Consider the following 22,864-nt stretch of genomic DNA (forward strand, 5'->3'; position numbering starts at 1 on the left):
ATCCATCACATACCATGCTCTCGACAAACTTGCATAAGACATCAAACAAGAAAGGTATTTATGAGAGATGTGAAGATCAATTAAATACTATATAATATATGATTATAAGTATGTAATAGGTAATACTCGTAACTCCATACATAGAAGTCTATAAAAGAAATCTCTGAGTATAGAATCCTTATCTATGCATCCAATCCATAAGTCCTCAAGTGTTTAGATTGCCATCCACCATATCTGAGTTCGTTCGTGGCTTCGTGCATCAGTCAAACCATCATAAAACTTAATTGCGCATTTTAGGTCTAGCTGTGGTACGTCCGTTGTACTATACCAACTTTAAATAAGAGTTTTAACCTAAAATCATGAGTTACGACTTCATGGATTTATGTTGGTGGGTAGTAGATATACTTGTATGAGTGTTTCTATATCACTCTATATCTTTTAGTCTTTTGTTGAGTTGGGTGTATTAATTTTTAGGGTTTTATACTCCAAGACTATCAAGTAAGGACCAGTCAGATGAGAAGTACTAGAGAGTAGGATCATTTTAGCACATAGCCATTCAAAAATCCAGCAACCCAAGCGATAGTTTAAACTAGTCACCTCTCTCATAAGAAGTCAACAAGTAGGGTAATTAATACTAATACTTACTTATTAGGTTTAATAGGTTAAACCTAATCAGAGTGTACCCTTAGATTATAGTTTTATTTCCTAAGGGATTACTAGTTTGCTGTAATTTGTAGCTCTGATACCAATCTGTCACACCCCTATTTGGCGGCAAAAACACAAGGTTGTGCAACATTACGATGTTGGGATTTCAGGCCAAAGATATACATTGAGAAATACACAAGATATATTAAACAACATAGTTATTTATTTATTAAATAAAATATGTTACATAATTATTCAAGGTACAAGTAGATTACCAAAGCAAAGTACAAAAGTAAAGCACATTGACTCCGAACTGCATCACCGAGGTTATCTCCTCCTTCAGATGGTTCATTCTCGTAACAATACATGTGGTTTGAGAGGTCAAAATAATGTTAGTGAGTCCAAAGGTTTATGATTTTTAAAGTGTGTGTATTTTATTTTATCTTGTTTATCCTAAACTTGCTTTCTCAAGTTTGTGTGCACTATCACTACTTTCTCAGGTCGGTTCCTAGTAGTAGTTTATGATAGTTCGTTTTAGTTTAATAAAGCTACAATGAGTTCCTATAATTGAGCTATGACTGTTAATCGTGAAAATCCACGACGCTTCATCGAACGCCGTTGTGTTTAGAAAGTTATGTCTACTTCGACATGTCGTCGGGTTGTAGCTAGCAACCTCAGGTGGGGTGTCAACCTGGTATAGATATATACATATCTTTCCTGCTCACTTAAGATTTAATGACTATAGGTCGGGAGCTAGCTGAAAATCTATCAGTATGTTGATGAATTATGTCTTATCTAACTCTTGTTGTGGGGAACTCCCCTGGTCAGTCGTGCTATTATTCATATTGTATTTATACGGTTTTACTTATGTGTGTGTGTGTATATATATATATATATATATATATATATATATATATATATATATATATATATATATATATATATAATTAGTGTGTTTTGCGTAGCCAGGTATTTGAGCAGAGTAACACAAGGTACTAAGCTTAGCCAAAGGGTGACTAAAATAATGAGTTTCAACGTTTCCTAACAACTCGCCAATGTGACAACCAGGGTTGTGTTTAGTACACCACAGCTAGCTGATAAGCTAGCTTATTTTTCGAGCTTTTTATGTTATCATGTTTGGCAAGCCAAAAGTAGCTTATAAGCTAGCTTTTTGAAAAGCTACTTAGACTAGTTTTTTAGAAGCGTTTTAAAATTTTCCAAATATAACCCTTAATTTATTACAGAAACACATACTCTTACATGTCTTTTTATGTAATTTTATATATTTCAGCTAGTTTTACCAAACACTATTTTTTATCATCTAGCTTTTCAACTATCAGCTAGGTTTTTATTTAACAACTAGTTTTTCAACTATCAGCTAGCTTTTCGTCTAGTATGTCCAAATGTAGACTAGGTATGATCTTATCAGTTGTAGTGGTTTAACATAACAACTATGCATAATATTAGCTAAAGAGTTCAGGCATAGTGACTACGGGCGTAATATCATCCTAATGTTATCAGCATAATTATCTAACTACAATTAGTAATAACTATGTAAAGTTGCATTTTAGACATGTATCCCCCCTTCCCATGAATGTTTGGAAAATGGGTTTGTGATCTCACTTGTGGGTTACGAAAACGTTGCAGTAGGGTAGAAATCACAAGTTCGCACTTCGAGAGTGTTGGATAAGGTGTCTAAGTCCATAACTATTTCTGGTATGTACTTGACCCGACCCGGCATGGTCCATTTGGGTTGAATGGCACCATGCAATTGGATAGACTAAATGAGAGAAATAACACTTGTGGTTATTAATATATTATAAGTTCTAATATATTAATAATATTATTTAATTAGATTGATCAAGAATTAATTTTAGAATTAATTAAGTGATCACAAGATAACTAATTAAATATATGGGTTGATTATGTAAATCATCCATAACTTATATAGTGGGCTAAGAGGCTCCATGGACAATCAAGTTGGGTTAAACCCATTGGATGCTCCATGGAGGCTCCATGGGAGTTACAAACCCATTGGTCATGGAAATGAAGAGTCATGACACATTAGGGTTTACATGGTGTAACCCTAGATGTGTCAACACTATATAAAGCTCATGTGTTCTCCCAAAATCGGCACTACTAGTGAAACAAGAGGGCTTGGCCAATTTTAGTGTGTTATACTTTCTCTCCAAGTTTACTCCATAGCATTTGGTGTTGTGTGAAGCATTTGAGGCATCACACTTGGGGTGCTAGGCTCACAAGGTTTCAAGGAACATTTACAACAACAAGGAATGTAGTTCTATCTATTATTTAAGTTAAAATTGTTCCCCATGTATGCTAGATAGGATCATAGCCTTGGAAATCAACTTTGCATGATAATTAGACAAACATAGATCCAAGGTTATTAGGGTTGCATGTACACTTAGGAAGTGTTAGAATGCTCAAAACCCGTCAGTGGTATCAGAGCCTAGGCTTGTTTGTTTGTTATTTGTGCTAAAAAGTTGAAAAAAGTCGAAAAACTTGTTGTCTTCCTAATGAACTCGCCGAGTCCACGGGGGGACTCGCCGAGTTCATGTGTATCTTCAACCTACTCGCCGAGTAGGAGCGACAGAGTGCAGATTTTCGACCTTTGCTGCTGGAAATGGACTAGAAACATTACCCTAAACTGTTTTGGTGTTATTAAACTTGTTTTAGATGGTGTAATGTTTGTTCTAATCCATTTACAATGGCAAATATCAATTTTTCATGAAGTGTGACTCTTGGATTTCCATAACTTGAGGACAAGTTATGGACTCCATTAAAACATATTATGATCAAGAATTAAGCTACTTTGGAAAATTACATAAAAAGACATGTAAGAGTATGTGTTTCTGTAATAAATTAAGGGTTATATTTGGAAAATTTTAAAACGCTTCTAAAAAACTAGTCTAAGTAGCTTTTCAAAAAGCTAGCTTATAAGCTACTTTTGGCTTGCCAAACATGATAACATAAAAAGCTCGAAAAATAAGCTAGCTTATCAGCTAGCTGTGGTGTACTAAACACAACCCTGGTTGTCACATTGGCAAGTTGTTAGGAAACGTTGAAACTCATTATTTTAGTCACCCTTTGGCTAAGCTTAGTACCTTGTGTTACTCTGCTCAAATACCTGGCTACGCAAAACACACTAATTATATATATATATATATATATATATATATATATATATATATATATATATATATATATATATATACACACACACATAAGTAAAACCGTATAAATACAATATGAATAATAGCACGACTGACCAGGGGAGTTCCCCACAACAAGAGTTAGATAAGACATAATTCATCAACATACTGATAGATTTTCAGCTAGCTCCCGACCTATAGTCATTAAATCTTAAGTGAGCAGGAAAGATATGTATAAGATTAAAGTCGTTTTACCGCTAGTACGCCTCGTTACAAGAAATGAAGAGTCTTCATTTTTAATACTCTAATTAACTCATAAGTTACAAGAAATGAAAAGTTTTGAAAGATTACAAAACTTGCCCTCAAGTTTTGGAACAAGTAAAGTCTTGATTAAAACTTTAGTTCCAACCCTTAGTTTTTTAAAAGTTAAAATTCTACCCTTATACTTATAATATTATAAAGTTATTAATAATATATATATATATATATATATATATATATATATATATATATATATATGTATAAGATTAAAGTCGTTTTACCGCTAGTACACCTCGTTCACAAAGCCGGTCTATAAGGTGGGTATAAGGTTGTTTCCTATAAAATGGCAACTTAATGGGTGTCCACTCTCACCCACCGCTTGCTTGACCGGTGGAGGGTCGTTAGCCGAACGGGTAAGATAAGGACTTATAAATTCTCATTAAAAGTATAATGATTATTATAAAGTAACTAAATGTTTTATAAATTCCCAATCTTAGTTACTTTAGGAAAAATGTGAATAAGGTGCTAATCCATGAAATTACACTTTGCACCTTGTTTAAGTCGTTGGTGGAGCGTGTGTGGTTTACCGGCACACTAACTTGGACTTAACAAGGAAGGCAAAGGGTGACTTAAGGTTTTTCATGAGGTCGGAAGGAGCGCGTGTGGTTTACCGGCACTACGATTAAGTGAAAAACATTAAGGGTACCAAGTAATTTGCATGGTTACTTCACACCTTGTTTTGTGATCCTCGGTATCCCAGTCACAAAACATGAAGGGCACACTCGAGATTGAAACATGCCATTGAAAAGTTCAATGAATCTTAAAGAATCTAGGAATTTCTAAAAGCCAAATAAAACCTAATAATTTGTATTTCGTTTTCATGGTGGAAATTGGTGAATCGTCATTCACCTACTTTTCAAATATGTTATAACTTGGATTACGGAATCCATCTTCTAGGTTATAATATATTGTGATTGGATCCTAGCCTTAATATTACATTTGGGTGTTTTATTAAGGACTATCCCAATATGTAAACTAAACTTATCTTTCTTCTCTTCAGATGTCTTCCAATAATTCTACTCCTGGCTCAAACCCTACTGGCTCCTTCTCTCTCATGAACCTTTGTGGGAGAGCCATCTTTGATGGATCCAACTTTACTGATTGGATCAGAAACATCAGGATGGTCACTCGTTACGAGAACAAGGAATATGTTCTTGACAAGGAGCTCAAGGTGCCGAAGCCAACTGCTACTCCTGAGGAGCTTGCTGAATATGAGGTTCATGAAAGAGATGCTACCAAAGTGGCATGCATCATGATGGCCACCATGACAGCCGAGCTCCAAAAGTCCTATGAGGACTACTATCCTTTTGAGATGCACCAGGATTTGATGGACCGCTACCATCAGAGTGCTCATCAAGAGCGCTACGAAATCATCTCCTCTATGATCACAACCCGAATGAACGATGGTGAACCCATCACAAACCACATGCAGAAAATGCAAAGGTATGTGGATCGTTTGATGAAGTTGAATGTGAACTTCCCTGAGGAGTTAGCAATAGATATTATTTTGCACTCCTTACCTTCGTGTTATGATCAATTTTGCATGACATACCACATGAAGAAGGAGGAAGTTACACTTAGCAAACTTCAGGGACTCCTAAAGACCGCAGAATCAGGTCTTAAAGGTAAGTCGGTTGTGACCACTCCTACTACTACTCCAAACTCAGGACCTGTCCTGGCAATCGGGAAAGGTAGAGGGAAGAAGAGAAAGAACCCTTCGAAGGGTACCAAGGGTAAGACCCTTGATGGCTCCTCTTCTAGCGGAACCAAGAAAGGTTTCGTTACACCTTCTTCTGATCCCAAAGAGGCTGAATGCTTCTACTGCCACGAAAAGGCGCACTGGAAGCGTAACTGCCCAAAGTACTAGCAAGATTTGAAGGATGGGAAAGTTAAACCCAACCATGCAGGTATTTACACTATCTCATATAATAATTCACTCTATTCTAACTCTTGGGTCCTTGATACTGGTTGCGGTATTCATATTTGTTCTGAAATGCAGGGACTAAGAATAAGTGAGAATGTGGAGCATGGAAACTTGATCATGGCGAACAGGAAAGTTTCACCTGTCACCAAGATTGGAGTTTATACTTTGTTGCTTAGTAGTGGATTTACTTTAGATTTGAATAAATGTTGTTATTCGCCAGAAATGGCAAGAAATGTTATTTCCTTTCATGCTTTGTATAAACAAGGTGTTACCTTTTCTTTTGATAATGAAACTGGTGTAATAAATGCTTTCTATAATAATGTGTTTTATTTTAAAGCATTACCTTGTGATGGTGTGTATGAAGTTGTGTCTGTTGTAGATAAATTAGGAAATAATGTAATGTGTATTGATTCTACTAATGATAATAACTTGGATAAAGCATCATTATGGCATTGTCGTATTGGACATATAAGGAAGAAACGCATAAGCCAACTCCAAAAGGATGGAGTCTTGGAGTCATTTGACCTAAAGTCAGATGATAGTTGCGAATCATGCTTACTTGGAAAAATGACAAAGTCAACCTTCACTGGTTCATGTGAGAGGGCTGAAGGTTTGTTGGATCTTGTACACACAGATGTGTGTGGACCCTTCAAACATGCCACAAGGGATGCTAATCGTTATTATGTGACTTTTACAGATGATTACATTAGATATGGATATGTCTACTTAATCAAGCATAAGTCAGAGACTTTTGAAAGGTTTAAGGAATTTAAACAGGAAGTCGAGAATCAATTGGGCAAGAACATTAAGATGCTTCGATCCGATCATGGTGGTGAGTATCTTAGTATTGAGTTCCTCGATTATCTTAGGGAATGTGGGATTGTCTCACAATTGACACCTCCCAGGACACCACAGTTGAATGGTGTGGCTGAGAGTCGTAATCGAACCTTGTTAGACATGGTTCGTTCCATGATGAGTCGAGCTACGCTACCAATCTCATTTTGGGGGTATGCCTTAGAGACTGCCACCCATATCCTTAATCTAGTCCCTACAAAGAAGGTTGCCAAAACACCTCACGAGATGTGGACTGGAAAAGTTCCTAGTCTAGCCCACATCAAAGTTTGGGGTTGCAAGGCTTTCGTGAGACGCGAGACTCATGACAAGCTCGAACCTCGAAGCGAGAAGTGTATTTTCATCGGCTACCCATAAAAATCCTTTGGTTACCTCTTCTACAGACCTAGTGAGAATGTGGTCTTTGTAGCAAGGAGGGCTGTCTTTCGAGAGAGAGAGTTCATAAGCCAAGGAGACAGTGGGAGGCTAATTGACCTTGAAGAACTTCAAGAGTCAAGTGGTGAAGGAACCTCAAACCCTAGCAGTCAACTTGAGGAGGAACCTCCTGTTGATCCAATTATACCTCCAGCTGTACCTCTGAGGCGTTCCACAAGGGTTAGGAATGTACCTGAGCATTACTATGGTTTTCATATTACTGCAGAAGGTGAGACACTTATTGGTGATGAGACACTAGTAGGTCTGGATGAACCTAACAGCTATGCGGAAGCCATGGCAGGCCCTGAGTCTGCTAAATGGAAAGAGGCAATGGATAGTGAGATACAATCCATGTATGACAATCAGGTCTGGGACTTGGTTGAGAATGTACCAGGTCGTAAGACAGTTGGGTGCAAATGGATCTTCAAGAATAAGACCGACATGGATGGTAATGTACACACTTATAAGGCTCGACTGGTTGCAAAGGGCTTCTCTCAAACTCCTGGAGTGGATTATGATGAGACCTTTTCTCCAGTAGCCAAGATCAAGTCCATTAGGGTATTGCTAGCCATAGCTGCATTTCATGACTATGAAATATGGCAAATGGATGTCAAAACCGCTTTCCTTAACGGAAAGTTGGCTGAGGATGTTTACATGAATCAGCCAGAGGGTTTTGTCAGCACTGAGTACCCTAATAGAGTGTGTAAGCTTGAGAAATCCATCTTAAAGCAAGCACCTCGCAGATGGAATCTTTGCTTTGATGAGAAAGTCAAGGAATTTGGCTTTTCTAGGAGTGAAGATGAATCTTGTGTATATGTTAAAGCTAGTGGGAGTATAGTTAGCATTTTGGTACTATATGTGGATGACATACTACTCATAGGAAATGACATCCCAACTCTGCAGGAAGTTAAGTCCTGGCTTGGGAAGTGTTTCTTTATGAAGGACCTAGGAGAAGCTGCATATATTCTAGGGATAAGGATTTTGAGAAACCGGAGTAAAAGACTAATTGGACTTAGTCAGAGTACATACTTGGACAAGGTGTTGAAGAGATTCAGCATGCAAGATTCCAAGAAAGGAGAGTTACCCATCCAGAGTAACACTAGACTGAGTAAGACTCAGAGCCCGAGTACTGAGGTTGAGATAGCATAAATGAGTCGGATACCTTATGCTTCGGCAGTAGGCTCGATCATGTATGTTATGACCTGTACTCGTCCTGATGTAGCCTGTGCTTTAAGCATGGTTAGCAGGTATCAGGGGAATCCTGGTAAGGCTCACTGGAAAGCGGTAAAGAGCATTCTCAAGTACCTGCAGAGGACTAAGGACTGGGTCCTTACCCTCGGTGGGAGTGATGACTTGAGAGTTGTAGGGTATAGTGATGCTAGCTTCCAGACTGATAGGGATAATTTTCGCTCTCAGTCGGGCTGGGTCTTTACCTTAAATGGAGGAGCAATCTCTTGGAAAAGTTCCAAGCAGGAGACAGTGGCTGATTCAACTTGCGAATCAGAGTATATAGCGGCAAGCGAAGCGGCAAAAGAGGCTATGTGGCTAAAGAACTTCGTTGGAGACCTCGGAGTTGTACGAGCTATATCGGAGCCTACAGAGATTTTCTGTGATAGTGAAAATGTAGTTGCCTTAGAAAAGGAACCAAGGGATCATGGGAGATCCAGACACATTGACAGAAAATATCATTTCATCAGACATTGTATTGAAGAAGGACTCCTCGTGGCAAAGAGGGTATCATCGGATGAGAACTCGGTAGATCCCCTCACGAAGGGACTGGGTAGGGTTAAGCATCTCCAGCATGCTAGGAGCATAGGGCTGATGGATGATATTAGTTTTAGTAGTTAGATAATTTTGAAATTTGTAAAATGTAATTGACATTTGATGATGAATAAAAGTTGTGTTTATTTATGAGTAAAGTGTTACTATCTTTTGTCAATCGTTTACTATATTTCTTTTGCATGTTTTGACTTCCAGAATATTTATGTTGTTTTACATATTATTCAAATTATCCACAGTCAGTCATATGTTGGAAGTAGATATGAAGTAAGACTGTCATGAGTTGGTTGTAGAGGTCTAAGATGTTGGACATGGCCTCAACACTCATGAGTGCTCATAAGTTCTGAGTATTGGATCCAACCCACACTCACTGGTATCACTTCATGGAATTTATCTCGAGTGATCGCGAGACGGTAATATCATATAAGTCTTCAAACCTAGAGATATGACTTGTTAACTATGAGTTAGTTATGCATTGAACGTACGAAACCGCATTGGTAACTCGATGTTATAAAACGTGCGTTTGTGTGTAATTTAACAAGTAGTAGAACAAGCATATGATTCGAAGTTTATCTGTTCCTTCTTGGATTAGAAGCTGATATCTGGGCCCCTCGAAGATTTTGTTTTGACCTATGTACCGGGCCCGGTCAGAACTAAGTTGATGTGTTCAATTAAGTTCTTTTTCAAACAAATCAGAAATCGGGAAACAAACTGCTGAGAAATAAGCAAGACTATGTTCCATGTATTTGTCCGGCTGATATCTAGAACAGAGGATTATATGATCCCTTATCTGAAATGGCGTACCATCATCTTCTCAGTTCCGAGAAACCTTGAAAGAGCTACGACTGCCGATCGATTCCTGAAGTCATACTTGCAGTTATAGTTATTAAACTTATCCAAGTGGAAGACTGTTAGATAAGGTGTCTAAGTCCATAACTATTTCTGGTATGTACTTGACCCGACCCGGCATGGTCCATTTGGGTTGCATGGCACCATGCAATTGGATAGACTAAATGAGAGAAATAACACTTGTGGTTATTAATATATTATAAGTTCTAATATATTAATAATATTATTTAATTAGATTGATCAAGAATTAATTTTAGAATTAATTAAGTGATCAAAAGATAACTAATTAAATATATGGGTTGATTATGTAAATCATCCATAACTTATATAGTGGGCTAAGAGGCTCCATGGACAATCAAGTTGGGTTAAACCCATTGGATGCCCCATGGAGGCTCCATGGGAGTTACAAATCCATGGGTCATGGAAATGAAGAGTCATGACACATTAGGGTTTACATGGTGTAACTCTAGATGTGTTAACACTATATAAAGCTCATGTGTTCTCCCAAAATCGGCACTACTAGTGAAACAATAGGGCATGGCCGATTTTAGTGTGTTATACTTTCTCTCCAAGTTTACTCCATAGCATTTAGTGTTGTGTGAAGCATTTGAGGCGTCACACTTGGGGTGCTAGGCTCACAAGGTTTCAAGGAACATTTACAACAACAAGGTATGTAGTTTTATCTATTATTTAAGTTAAAACTGTTCCCCATGTATGCTAGATAGGATCATAGCCTTGGAAATCAACTTTGCATGATAATTAGACAAACATAGATCCAAGGTTATTAGGGTTGCATGTACACTTAGGAAGTGTTAGAATGCTCAAAACCCATCAGAGAGATGCTCGGGGGGGGGGGGGGGGGGGGGGGGGACACGCGAAACGATATAGAGAGAAGACGAAAGATGGGGATGAGGAAGTGAGCTATCGAAAACTGCTATTTATAGCATGTTTTGGAGTGTATGTCATGCATTGTGCGTCGTGCAATTGCACGTGAACCGTACGACACTGCCATGCATCCTCATCTCAACGTGCCACGTCATCCTGTATCTCAACGTATCATGTGTCAGTGCATGCAACATACTACGTGCGAGCACACCCGACAGTAAAAAATCTACTTTGAAATTTCATAACTCTCGCATATGAACTTTGTTCTCAATGATTCTTATATATCCGTGTAGGTCTCGTCATTCTCTACAACTTTCTTTTCGGTCATTTCGTCTAGTTTTGACTTTTGTTTTTCGACATCTTTTTATTACAGTTATGATTTTATTAAAATCATGAATCCTTCATATGACGTTCGTTTTAGACATTCAGTGCCTCATAATTCCTACTTTATGTAGTACTATGATTGCCTATTTGGTGAATTTTTCCAAAAGTCAACCAATCTCCTTGTAGTTTTATCGTTATAACTTTTTAAGTACGATAGATATTTATTTACCATAAATCTCATATCTCACCCATACTATGTAGGATTCTTACGAAATTTATATTTCTGAAATTGTGGTAACCAATAGAGTCTGAATATGTTAACTTGCTCTCAAAGTGACGCGACTTTATGCGCATTTGTTTTTTGAGCCTAATGGTTGATGTAATTATTTGAATATATTAAAATATATCGCGTGATTATAAGGATGTCCTTATTACATTTTTACATCCTATCGTTAAATACTAACAGTGGTTGGTGATGTATTCTCTGGTTTGTCACACTAGGGTTGTTGATAACCCACAAGTCGTGTTGTTTGCCCATTGAGACTTCGGGTAGTCTCCAGGGTTGGTGATAACCCACAGGGCGTGTTGTTTTCCACTGAGACTTCGGGTAGTCTCCACGGTTGCTGATAACTAATAGTTATTTATTTATGATATGTTATATGTGGTATTTTCGGAAACTCACTAAACTTTGTGCTTACGGTTTGTGGTTTAAAAGTGTCAGGTTTTCTTATATTAAAATAGGGGCATGAATCAATTGCATCACATCCATTGGAGATTTCCGCACATGATAATTTTTAATGATAGTCTGATAAATGTTTGAATCAAATGGTGTTATCTTGATCTTTGTTGTTGTAAATCGAATAAGTACTTTTATGTTTACATGAAAAAATGGATTGAAATTTGTGACGTTACAAATTGGTATCAAAAGCTTAGTTTAAGGGATTCGAGCATACTCTCGGGTGTGCCTGAACTCAAAGTGAGGAAATGGTAAAATTTTCTAAAAGAAAACAATTTTCTAAAAAAAATAAGATAAAAGGTGTACGATGTGTGCAATCAGCCGGGCTCAATTAAGTTTTTCCCAAAATACCCATACATGTTTTATGATTGATGTTTGATACGAGTATATGAGAATTACATGCTAGATTAGGGCTAACAATATGCTCAGTGTTGCATGGTAGGATGCCTAATTAGGAGAGATGCTTAATGCATGTTGTGTGAGTTGGTAGTGATACATGCTCGTGATTAGAGATCTTTTGGATCTTTTGAGATAGGACTGTCTATTTATGAAATGCTATTAGTTCTTGATGTTCGAATGTTGCTTGTTTTGTGCTTTGTAGGACTCATATTGATGTAAGTTAGTTATCTCATGAATATGTTAAGTTACATGTAGTAAGGGTTAAATAATCTTAGAGTGGTTGACTTGGCCTTATTGCGCATCTCTCGTTTGAGTCTAACCGTTGTAGGGTTGAGTCTTTTAGTCGAAGGATTATCTAAGCTTTGTTGCATGTAATTGTATTCATGAAGTAGTTTACAGACATTAGTAGAGGTCCTTCAGCAGGAGATGGAAGGGTGGGTAAGGAACCTAGGAGAGCATATGAAGTGTTTTAGTGGGTTTGGATGCATTGTTTAGCGGGCACTAGGTTACCAGTTTGAGAAGAATACTTAGAGGATTCAGGATCGTTCATGTGGAAATTGCGGATAGATGTGGAAAGTAGTATTGGGCACAAACTACTAAAAGCATAGGATCCGTACTCGAATCAAGAAAAATCTCAAAAACTCTAAGGAACTGGTTGAGGGTAGTAGCATGTCTTGGCACCATGAATCCGTTGCAACATTTTGTTATTTATCCTCCTTTTGGTTACGGTTGTCTGGGATGAAGACGGTTCTAGTGATTGTTTGGGCCTTAATGGCCATGTCAGTTTGGGATTGAATGGTGTAGACCTAGGTGAGTTATTTGACATTGAGGTCTTGGGGGCCTTGCTTGAGGTAGTGTCAGCTTGAGTCGTGGGACTCAAGAAAGGAGCGATTGGAATGAGCAGCTTGAGGATATGCATCTTAAGGTTGAGTGATCAGTTGATCGCTTATGATGTCATTTTCTATGACCAGGATTATGTTCTTCTAGTTTTCAGTGTTGGGGGGGGGGGGGGGGAGAGATAGCGAGCATTTAGAATTTGGAGGAAAACCCGGTGGGGGAACTAGATAGTTGCGGTATCTGCGACGAGGGTGGAAATACACAAGAGGATTCTTGTGGTATGCTTGCCTCGAGATATTTAATATGTAGAAACAGATTCATTTATCATAGAGACTGTAAAGGATAAGAACAAGGGTATGCCTTCTATGAGTTCTGTTAGAGCGTGTTCAAGCAGGTTGTTCTAGGTTATCAGGAGAAGTGTATCGGAAACGAAACCTTCATTTTCTATGTTGTATCTCGACTATGAGAATGATTCATTTTATTTTTATGATTAATTCTCGAGATGAAGTGATGGTTAGGGGTCCAGATGCGAAGTGTGTAGTAGTCCATTTGTTCTTGGATAGAGAACTGATGCTATGAATGGACTATCAGAGTTCTTTCTTGTGCATCGGCATGAGATTCTTGATGATAGAGGCGAAGTGTGTAGTAGTCCATTTGTTCTTTCAGGGTTTGGTAGGTGTAGTTCTGCACAGGTTTTTGTGGTAGAATATTGGATTATTGGGTTGTTGTCAACGCATTCTCGATCATTGATTATTTCTCGTCCAACGTCATTTATTGGGATACTTTGAAGGTCTTGAGTTGTAAAATTTGAAGAATAGTGTACGTAGCAACCTATCGAAATGTTCTATTATGGTATATATTGGCTTCTTGGTAAATTTTCCCTCAATTGTTGGATTGTAGAATTATTGTTCATAGAAGACTCGGGTTTAGTTCGGTTGTAAGTGGGGCATCAAATTGGTTATCTATCTGTTCTAATTGTAGGGTTGTTCAAGGGCGTGGATATGTATCAAGGGAAGGTGATTTGGATACGTCAATCTTTCATCGAGAGTAGTAAAATGCTTAATCTGGTTTGGGCTATGGGCACCCGGTATTATTTGGTCATGGTATCTTAGTCCAGTACACTCGGAATGGTGTTGGTTGGGTAGTGAGATTGAGGAATGGCTCGGAAATCCAGTGGTTATTAGGTTACTAGAGTGTAGATGAATCCAAGTAGGGGATAATCACTTGGGACCATTGGGGATAGTTCTAAGTGCAATCTGAAAGACCCCAACTTTCATATTTCTGAAAGACCCAAACTTTCATACTATTCCAACATTATTCTTAAGTTACTTCCTCAAAACATGCTACATGAATATTTATAAAACAATATTTTATATTAATAAAGTGATTACAAAAGATTGGATACAAACCGACTAAGTTTTATTACATTTTATATTTACCCAGGAATCTACTATTCATATACATACTTGAACATTAAAATACAGAGAAATAGTATTAACTATTCTAAATCTTTCAGCAGTATAAAACTATATTGGATACTCATCACCTGCAATTGTTAAACATTGAGAGGGATAAGCGATAACGCTTAGTGAATTCAATAAATAGATACAATATAATCTTATGCCTTATATATACCAATATGACAGAAGCAAAAGGGAACAAGAACAACAATAGCATATGCGTATCATATGTCAGTCTTTCAATATCAACTCAAGATTTGATTCAAAGATTTACGATCAATGAGACATAACGATTTCAATACTTGATATGCATCAATAAAGCTTTGACCCAAATGGCACAGAAGACATATAATTTCTGATTAACATTTTGGTAGATTTCAGGCTTATAGCCCTATCTAACCATTTGCCAATACCATAGAGTATAGGTCATTCTCTTACGGAGTCATGCTCTACATGGTCAGAGGCTACATACCATTCCTATCTAACCTTCTGCCAATGCCATAGAATAGAAGTCATTCTCTTACGAGACATGTTCTACATGGCTAGAGGCTACATACCAGTACCACCATGAATTTAAGTCCTTTCACTGATCACATGCTCAAAGGTATAACTTTGCTATTAAAAATAGCGAATAAAAATAACACGGAAAAATAACTTAGAATAATAACACTGAAAAGCACATAGCACATATAACACATAACATACAATTGTTCCTATATATTGAACTCACCTTAAAATAATCGGGGGTTAAAATAGTAATTTGAGCAGCATATCGGCTCCAAATATGGCTTTATTCATTGAAAACCGGGAGAATTAGCTAAAAACCGGGCTCTAAAAAGGTAGAGCTTCAAAACTGAAAAGATAAATTTTCCGGGCCTCACGGCACTTCGGGGCGTGTTTCGGGTGTTAAAATTGATATCGGGGCTTCGGGGGATGTCAAAATAGTAAAAATATTGAAAATTGGGTGAAAAATAGCAATTTCTTAAAATTACCCGAGAAGGCTCACAAGCCTTGTATTTATAGGGTGAGGATGCGAGGGTTCGGATCTGAGGCTGGAGGAGTCAGCATTTGCGAAGGCCACGCGGCAGCAGGAGCTCGGTTCGGAGGCCAGACGTCGCGCATGCGAGGCGGCCAGGTGCAAGGCTTGGAAGGGTGACACGAGTGCGAGGCGCGTCGGAAGCTAGTTGGGCCGCGGGTTCGGAAAAATCGGAAGGAAACACCCGTTGGATCCGGGTAGAGTGGCTACTATTCATGCGAGGTGACGTGGCTGGTTCCGAATAAGGCTTATCGATGCGAGTTTATCCGAAATTCTCGGATTTTGAGCCAAAATCTTCCGAAATTCATAACTTTTGCATATGAACTTCATTTTTGACGTTATTTATATGCACGTTTAGCTAAAATTATGCTCTACAACTTTCGTTTAGACTTAGTTGGCTAATTTTGACTTAATTTTAATATTATTATTTTAACAGACAGGGACAGGAAAATCCGTTAAAAATCCATAACTTCTTCATCCGACATCCGTTTTCGTCAGACTTTTTACCGTTGTACTACTAATGACGAGACCTTCAATTCTCGTTTAGGTTGTGTTGGCTAAAAATCAATCGATCTAAAATTCGAGTTTTTAAATTCGAGTTTTTAGCTGTCTACTGCTAAGCTGAAACTTCGAAAAATCATAACTTCCTCATACGAAGTCAGATTTTGGCGTTCTTTTTATCGAACTTCTCGGTTTAAAGAATACTACGACTTTCATTTAGATTACTAAGGCTAAAAAGTAGTTTATCAACAACTCACTTTTTACGTCATTCGGCGCCGTGCCGGTTTTGTCGCGGATCTTCGATTGGTCATAACTTCTTCGTTATAACTCGGATTTCGACGAGGTTTTCGCCTAAACACTTCTAACGAGACTCTCTACAACATTAAATAATAAAATTTTACTTATTTCAAATTTTATATTTTCGCTAAATTTTCATTATTTGGCTGTTAATTGGAATCTCATAAGACTTTCAATATTTTATGAGTGATTCTAAACATAGTTTTACTTCATTTCTAGTAAAAACTAGCTGTTAGAACTCAACACTCAATTTTATTCACTTTTAATAATAACAATACACAATTTCAGAACGTGTATGTTACACAACCCATTTTAGAATTCATACCCATGAAGTAGGATTTAGATCGGTATATCTTGAGGGAGCACCAGAGTTCCGAGCGTTTAAGAAGAATCCAAGATAGGTCAAGTTGAGAGTGTAGACCAAGCTACCGTTACGTTGGCGAAGCCTTGACTGGTTGATCAAGTGGGGCAGATAATATATTGTTTGACTAAGGATTAACTGGGATGGCCAGCTAATAGGGTAATATCTTAAGACAACTAGAGGGTCAGTTCTAGTGGCGGTAAGGGTCAGGGTTTAAGCAAGGAATAATGTTCTTTGGTTATAGGTAAGCAGCAGAGCAATGTTATGGATTCAAATTGTCTCGTTCGATGGTGTGAAGCATCAGTAGTGTCGCATTATAGATTCATGCCTAGGTTCAGGTCGAGGGTTGTGTTAGGACCTCTTTGACTTTTCTTGTCTTATGAAGGCCATGGGGTTTGATGTATGACTCGAACAACTAATAGAGTCCAGTACGTAGGAGTTTGGCTCACAGTGATTTTAGTTAGGTATACTTGTGCATAGTTATCAAGACCATGGGTTGGGCCTATGCAGTTGTGGAAGTGTTGTAAGACTGCAGAGTAACCGTATCATTCACTAGGTTGGTAGGCAGTTGTGGAATTTTTGTAAGACTGCGAAGCAGCCTTAGCATTCACTAGGTTGGTAAGCAATTATAGAAGTGTTGTAAGACTGTAGAGCAGCTATATCATTCACTAGATTGGTAGGCAGATGGAAAAGTGTTGTAAGACTGCAGAGCAATCGTAACACTCACTAGGTTGGTAGGCAGTTGCAGAAGTGTTGTAAGATTGCGGAGAATCTGTAGCATTCACTAGGTTTGTAGGAAGTTGTGGAAGTGTTGTAATACTGCGGAGCAGCCGTAGCATCCACTAGATTGATAAGCAGCTGTGGAAGTGTAACACCCATAATCAGAAAGACCAAGAAAGGAAAGGAAAACCCTAAGTCAAAGGGTCAACTCGTCGAGTCCAGGGAGGAACTCGGCGAGTCGGAGTGGGATCCGGGGTATCGATTAAGTAGCCGATTCGGCGAGTCGGCAAATAAGACTCGATGAGTCCAGTCTGAAGAAGGAAACCCTAAATTCGGGACTTTGGGCACTATTTAAGCGTCTTATTCTCTCCATTAGGGTTCCTTGGAGCCTCTCTCATTCAGAAACTAAAACCCTTAGCCTCCATTGTTGCATATTCAAGTCTCTTGCCATTTTTGGGTGATTTGAAGGAAGAAGGAGGGAAGGAATCTTTGGGGCTTCAAGGATTGGATTTAGATCCAGAATTTGGGTCACCTTTCAGAGTTATTGAAGGTATTAAGTCGTTATTTTCACCCTTCTTCATCTAGTTTTCCCTTTGTTATGAGATTTGAGGCTTTTATGCCATGTCCTTGAACCATTTCGAGTTAGAGCCCAAATCTGAAGTTGCTACTTCAGATCTAAATGTATTCTGGCCTAGAGAGTCTTAAGGTATCAGTCTTGGGGGTGTAGGTGAAGCATGGTTGGCCTAAACCCGAGTTTGGAGTGTTTTGGGCCTAGATCTCCTTAGCTACACGTAAAGGTTGCACCTTTACGTGAGGGATAGACTTTGGAGGTATGGATCTATGATTTGGAGCCCCTGCATGGCTCGAAAAGCCACTGAATGGATTAAGAACTGGAGAGACTCGGCGAGTCACATGGGTGGACTTAGCGAGTTGGATGAAGTTGGGCAGGAGCTCGGCGAGTTGGAAGAACAACTCGGCGAGTCTGTTGAAGATTTCCTGGGACTCGGCGAGTCTGTTCTTGGACTCGGCGAGCCAAGTCGCGAAACCCCAAACCCTTCAAGTTAGGACTCGGATCAGTGAGTTGAGTGGGGACTCAGTGAGTTGGTCAGGTCAGGACTCGGAAATCAATAGACTCGGCGAGTCAGGGGCTGACTCAGCGAGTCGAGTCGCGAATGAAAGGATTCTAAGCTAATGAACTCGGCGAGTAGGGTTGACCTGGAAGGTTGACTTTGACCAGAGTTGACTTAGTTGACTTTGGAGAACATTTAAGCTAAGTGTTATATGTTTTGGTATTGGTAGCTCGGGGAGCTAGTGGAGCAGCGGTTCAGGGATTTGTCGGTCAGCATCCAGAGGGGTTACCAGTAAGTTCAGCAGTACCAAGTGAGGTTTCCTTTGTGTGAATGGGTCTACAGCCACAATGTCGACCCATGTAGTTATGAGTAGGAAAACCTGGGGGTTAGCCCTAGGCGCGATATGCTAGAATGATATTCAGGACCAAGGTCCAATGATAGCGATCGGGTGCCCAAGGAATGGTTTATATTATAGTTTATACTTGTTGTCTTCGTGATACATGTATGTTCCTGGTAGGGAGGTGAGTGTGGGCGAGGTCCCGTATCTTACCAATAGTAGAGTGTGGACGGTATTCCACATCTCATTAGCAGCAGAACAGGGGCGAGGCACAAGTCAGGGAAAGAGTGAGTGTAGGCTAGGCCTGTATCTCATTATCAGTAGGAGTGTGGACGGGGTTCCATGACTCATCAGTAGCAGGACAAGGGCGAGGCCCAAGATAGGCGAGGCCTCAGGACAAGATTTATTAGTTTATGTTAGCTTATGTGTTGTGATATGCTTATGTGTTAGTGTATGTTAGCGGGCGAGGCCCAGTGACAAGCGAGGCCTAAGTGAAACAGAACTGTATCCGAGCGGGGCTCGAAGCCAGGCGGGGCCTGGAGCGGCGAGGCCGTTGTAGTGGGCGATGCCCGATGTAGCGGGCATGGCCCAGTATATGTTGTATATGTTTATGCAGGGTATGTGGTAGGTTGGGGAACTCACTAAACATCATGCTTACGGTTTTCAGCTTTGGTTTCAGGTAGTTCCGGTAGCGGAGGAAAGAGCTCGGGGTGATCGCATGGCACACGCCATAGATTAGGCAGCCTGGGATGTTTTACTCTGATAATGAACATATGTTTTGGAAATTGTTACTCTGATTTGGTTATGGATTTACAAATATGTTTTAAGTATTGTTTTATAAAAGAAATTTTTAGTCTTGGAAATTGGGACGTTACTGGAAGTGTTGTAAGACTACAGAGCAGGCGTAGCATTCACTAGGTTGGTAGGCTGTTGTGGGAGTGTTGGAAGTCTACAACTTGGCTCGTAGCATTCTCTAGGATGATTTACACCATCACAGGAATGGGAGAAGGGTTCTGAGTGGGTCACAACATTCATAGTATTTGGATAGATCGTAGGACTGTTTGGGGTTGAAAGTGATGTAAGACTACAATTCGGTTCATAGTATTCACTGGGGGTGAAGCGAACTTGCTGATCATGTGTGATTTGATATGGTTGAGATGACTATGTGTGGATTGAACGGTTGTTGGACTCGTATTGGTGGATAATCTAGGGTAGCCTTCATTAACTATTTTCTTTTCTATGTTAGTACCTTCTTTGTTTCCCTACACAGGGCTTTGCTTTAACTCTTGATGTCATTTATCTACATCTAGAATGTAGATGGTTTCTATCAGTTTGTTAATATTCTAGATATTTTTTGTTTCAGGCTGTGATAAAGCAATTCAGTGTGCGGGTTAGTGTGGGAAGCTGAGACTGAAAATTGCATATTTTGCAAGTAAAGATTAGTGGAAGGATGAAAATTCTTCAATATTTGGTCCCTGGGTGTAATAAGGTGCACCATGAATTCCAATTTCTTTGATATTTTGGCATCAAAAGATTAAAAGAATGATTGTAAAACTAATTATTCACTTTTTTGTTGTATTAGGTTATAGGAAAAGCACTTGTACTTGATGAAATAATCAACTACATTCAATCACTACAACATCAAGCGGAGGTAGTTTGTCACTATTTTCATATCAAATTTACTTCTTCTTATATGATAAAAATCAATGTGTACGATTATTTTAGTGGTTAAAAGGGTGTTGTGGAGAAAAAGAACAAGTGAATGAACTTATAAATGAATTTATGTAATATTTTATAATCTATTTTCGTTAGAAAAAGAAGGAGTCCGAGGGTGCATTTCTGCATTTTTGACAGCAATTCTGTCGGAATGGAATCTTGAATTCTAATTCTGTAAGAATGGAATCCCGAATTCTAAGTGAACTTAAGCAGGGAATTACCAAACACAAAACTTGCTAGTATTTTGTAATTTCACTTAACTATGATTTTGACTATTTAATTATTTTTTTTTCAAGTATTTCAATGGAATGGAATCTCATACTTTCACTCATCTATGATTATATTAGAATGTATATCAAATCAATCTACTATAATATGTTTTTTGAATGGATGGTTAGTGGTTATAAGTTAGTATGACACACATATACACACATACACCCAAGACCACTCAGAATGTAGCAAGGTTGTTAGAATGGTTTTAGGTTTTCATTGGTATGTTTTTTTTTTTTTTGAATCATAAAATGTGTAATATGTTTTGGGATTTTTTTTGTTTTGAATTTTTTTACTAACATGTTGTTGGTTGTTGCAGTGTTGGATTGGTTATGCATTGTTAAAGAAGAAGCTTGATAGGATACAAGTGTTTCTATTATGAAGAAGCACTTCAATATTCGTTCAAAATGGATTAGCATTTTTTTCCAATCGGAGTGGATTAACATCAATATTCTATCAAAACGTATTAGTGTTTTATGTAGATTTCAATGTTTTTATTTGATTTTTAAGGATTCACATTTTTGTTCTTTAAGAATAAATGTAATTGGTAACTATTATTACTTGTATTCTTTCAGAATGAATGTCATTTATGCATTTTCATAGTCGTATTTGTTAAGAATGAATGTAATTACTGATTTTAAGATATAAAAATTATTTTCATATAAAATTTGTATTCATTAGAAATTATTAATCTTGATAATATATGTTTATAGTATTTTGTCAAAATTTACTGTTTTTTTTTTCAAGATAATCATAAACACATTCTTTTAGAATGTCCGAATTAATATATTTATTATCCAAAAAATCAGATTTTTAAAATTTAGAGAATGATGATGTAAAAAATAAATTTTATATAAGAAAACTTTATTTCTCGTTATATAATAATAATAATAATAATAATAATAATAATAATAATAATAGTTAAACTATAAAAAAATCATACGTTTTATTCATAAGTGAATAACAAATGTACTATAATAAAAATCTAATATATGTTTATCACTTATGAATAACGAGAGCTGAACCTATAAAAAAATTGTTATTTTATCTTAAAGCTATATTAATATGATGTCTATTTATAAAGAATAAAAAATTATGAATTTTAATATATTTAAAATAAATTTTCGATAAAAATAACTTCTTAAAAAAACTATGTTTTTGTATATATTAAAAGAATGATTAGCATAACTTAAGTAAACATGTTTGGTTTGAACACACTCCTGTATAGCTTGTCATTTCCACCCGTACACTTAAGTTTTTTACGACAAAATAAATGTGTGACTGAGATTAATTTTTCTATTCTTAACTTTTTTTTCTCAATTGAACCTTTATTTATATATATATATATATATATATATATATATATATATATATATATATATATATATATATATATATATATATATATATATATATATATATATATATATATATATATATATATATATATATATATATATATATATATATATATATATATATATGGGTAAAGTGGATATTGTTAATGATATATAGGACAAAAGAAGAATGAGTCCACAAAAACCATCAACATTAAAATTTTTCTTCATAAACTTTGTAAACTATTAACAAAAAAAAAAAAGAACGTGTTTATTTTGTACGATAGTTTTATTTATTATTGCACAAAAATATTAGCAGTAAAAAGTAACTGGTAAGGAGTTATATGCAAATGCAACCTTTGCGTTTTCGAAAATAGTTTCGGGATGCTGTAATGCTATTATTAAGCATTCCAAGCTATTAAAATCTAAAGATGCATTATGTACATGTCCTTAAGTTACATCGTAAGTATTGAATAGCATTTAACAACCATAATTTAACCTTAAACTATAAGTTATAGAGGCTTAAACACTCATTTGGACTATATTATGAAAGTCAATTTTGGCATTCTTATGAAATAACTGAATGGGCCAATGGGGGCAACTCAACTCATTGTCATTGACACT

Source organism: Lactuca sativa, chromosome 2 (genome assembly GCF_002870075.4).
Source record: "Lactuca sativa cultivar Salinas chromosome 2, Lsat_Salinas_v11, whole genome shotgun sequence".
Taxonomy (NCBI): domain Eukaryota; kingdom Viridiplantae; phylum Streptophyta; class Magnoliopsida; order Asterales; family Asteraceae; genus Lactuca; species Lactuca sativa.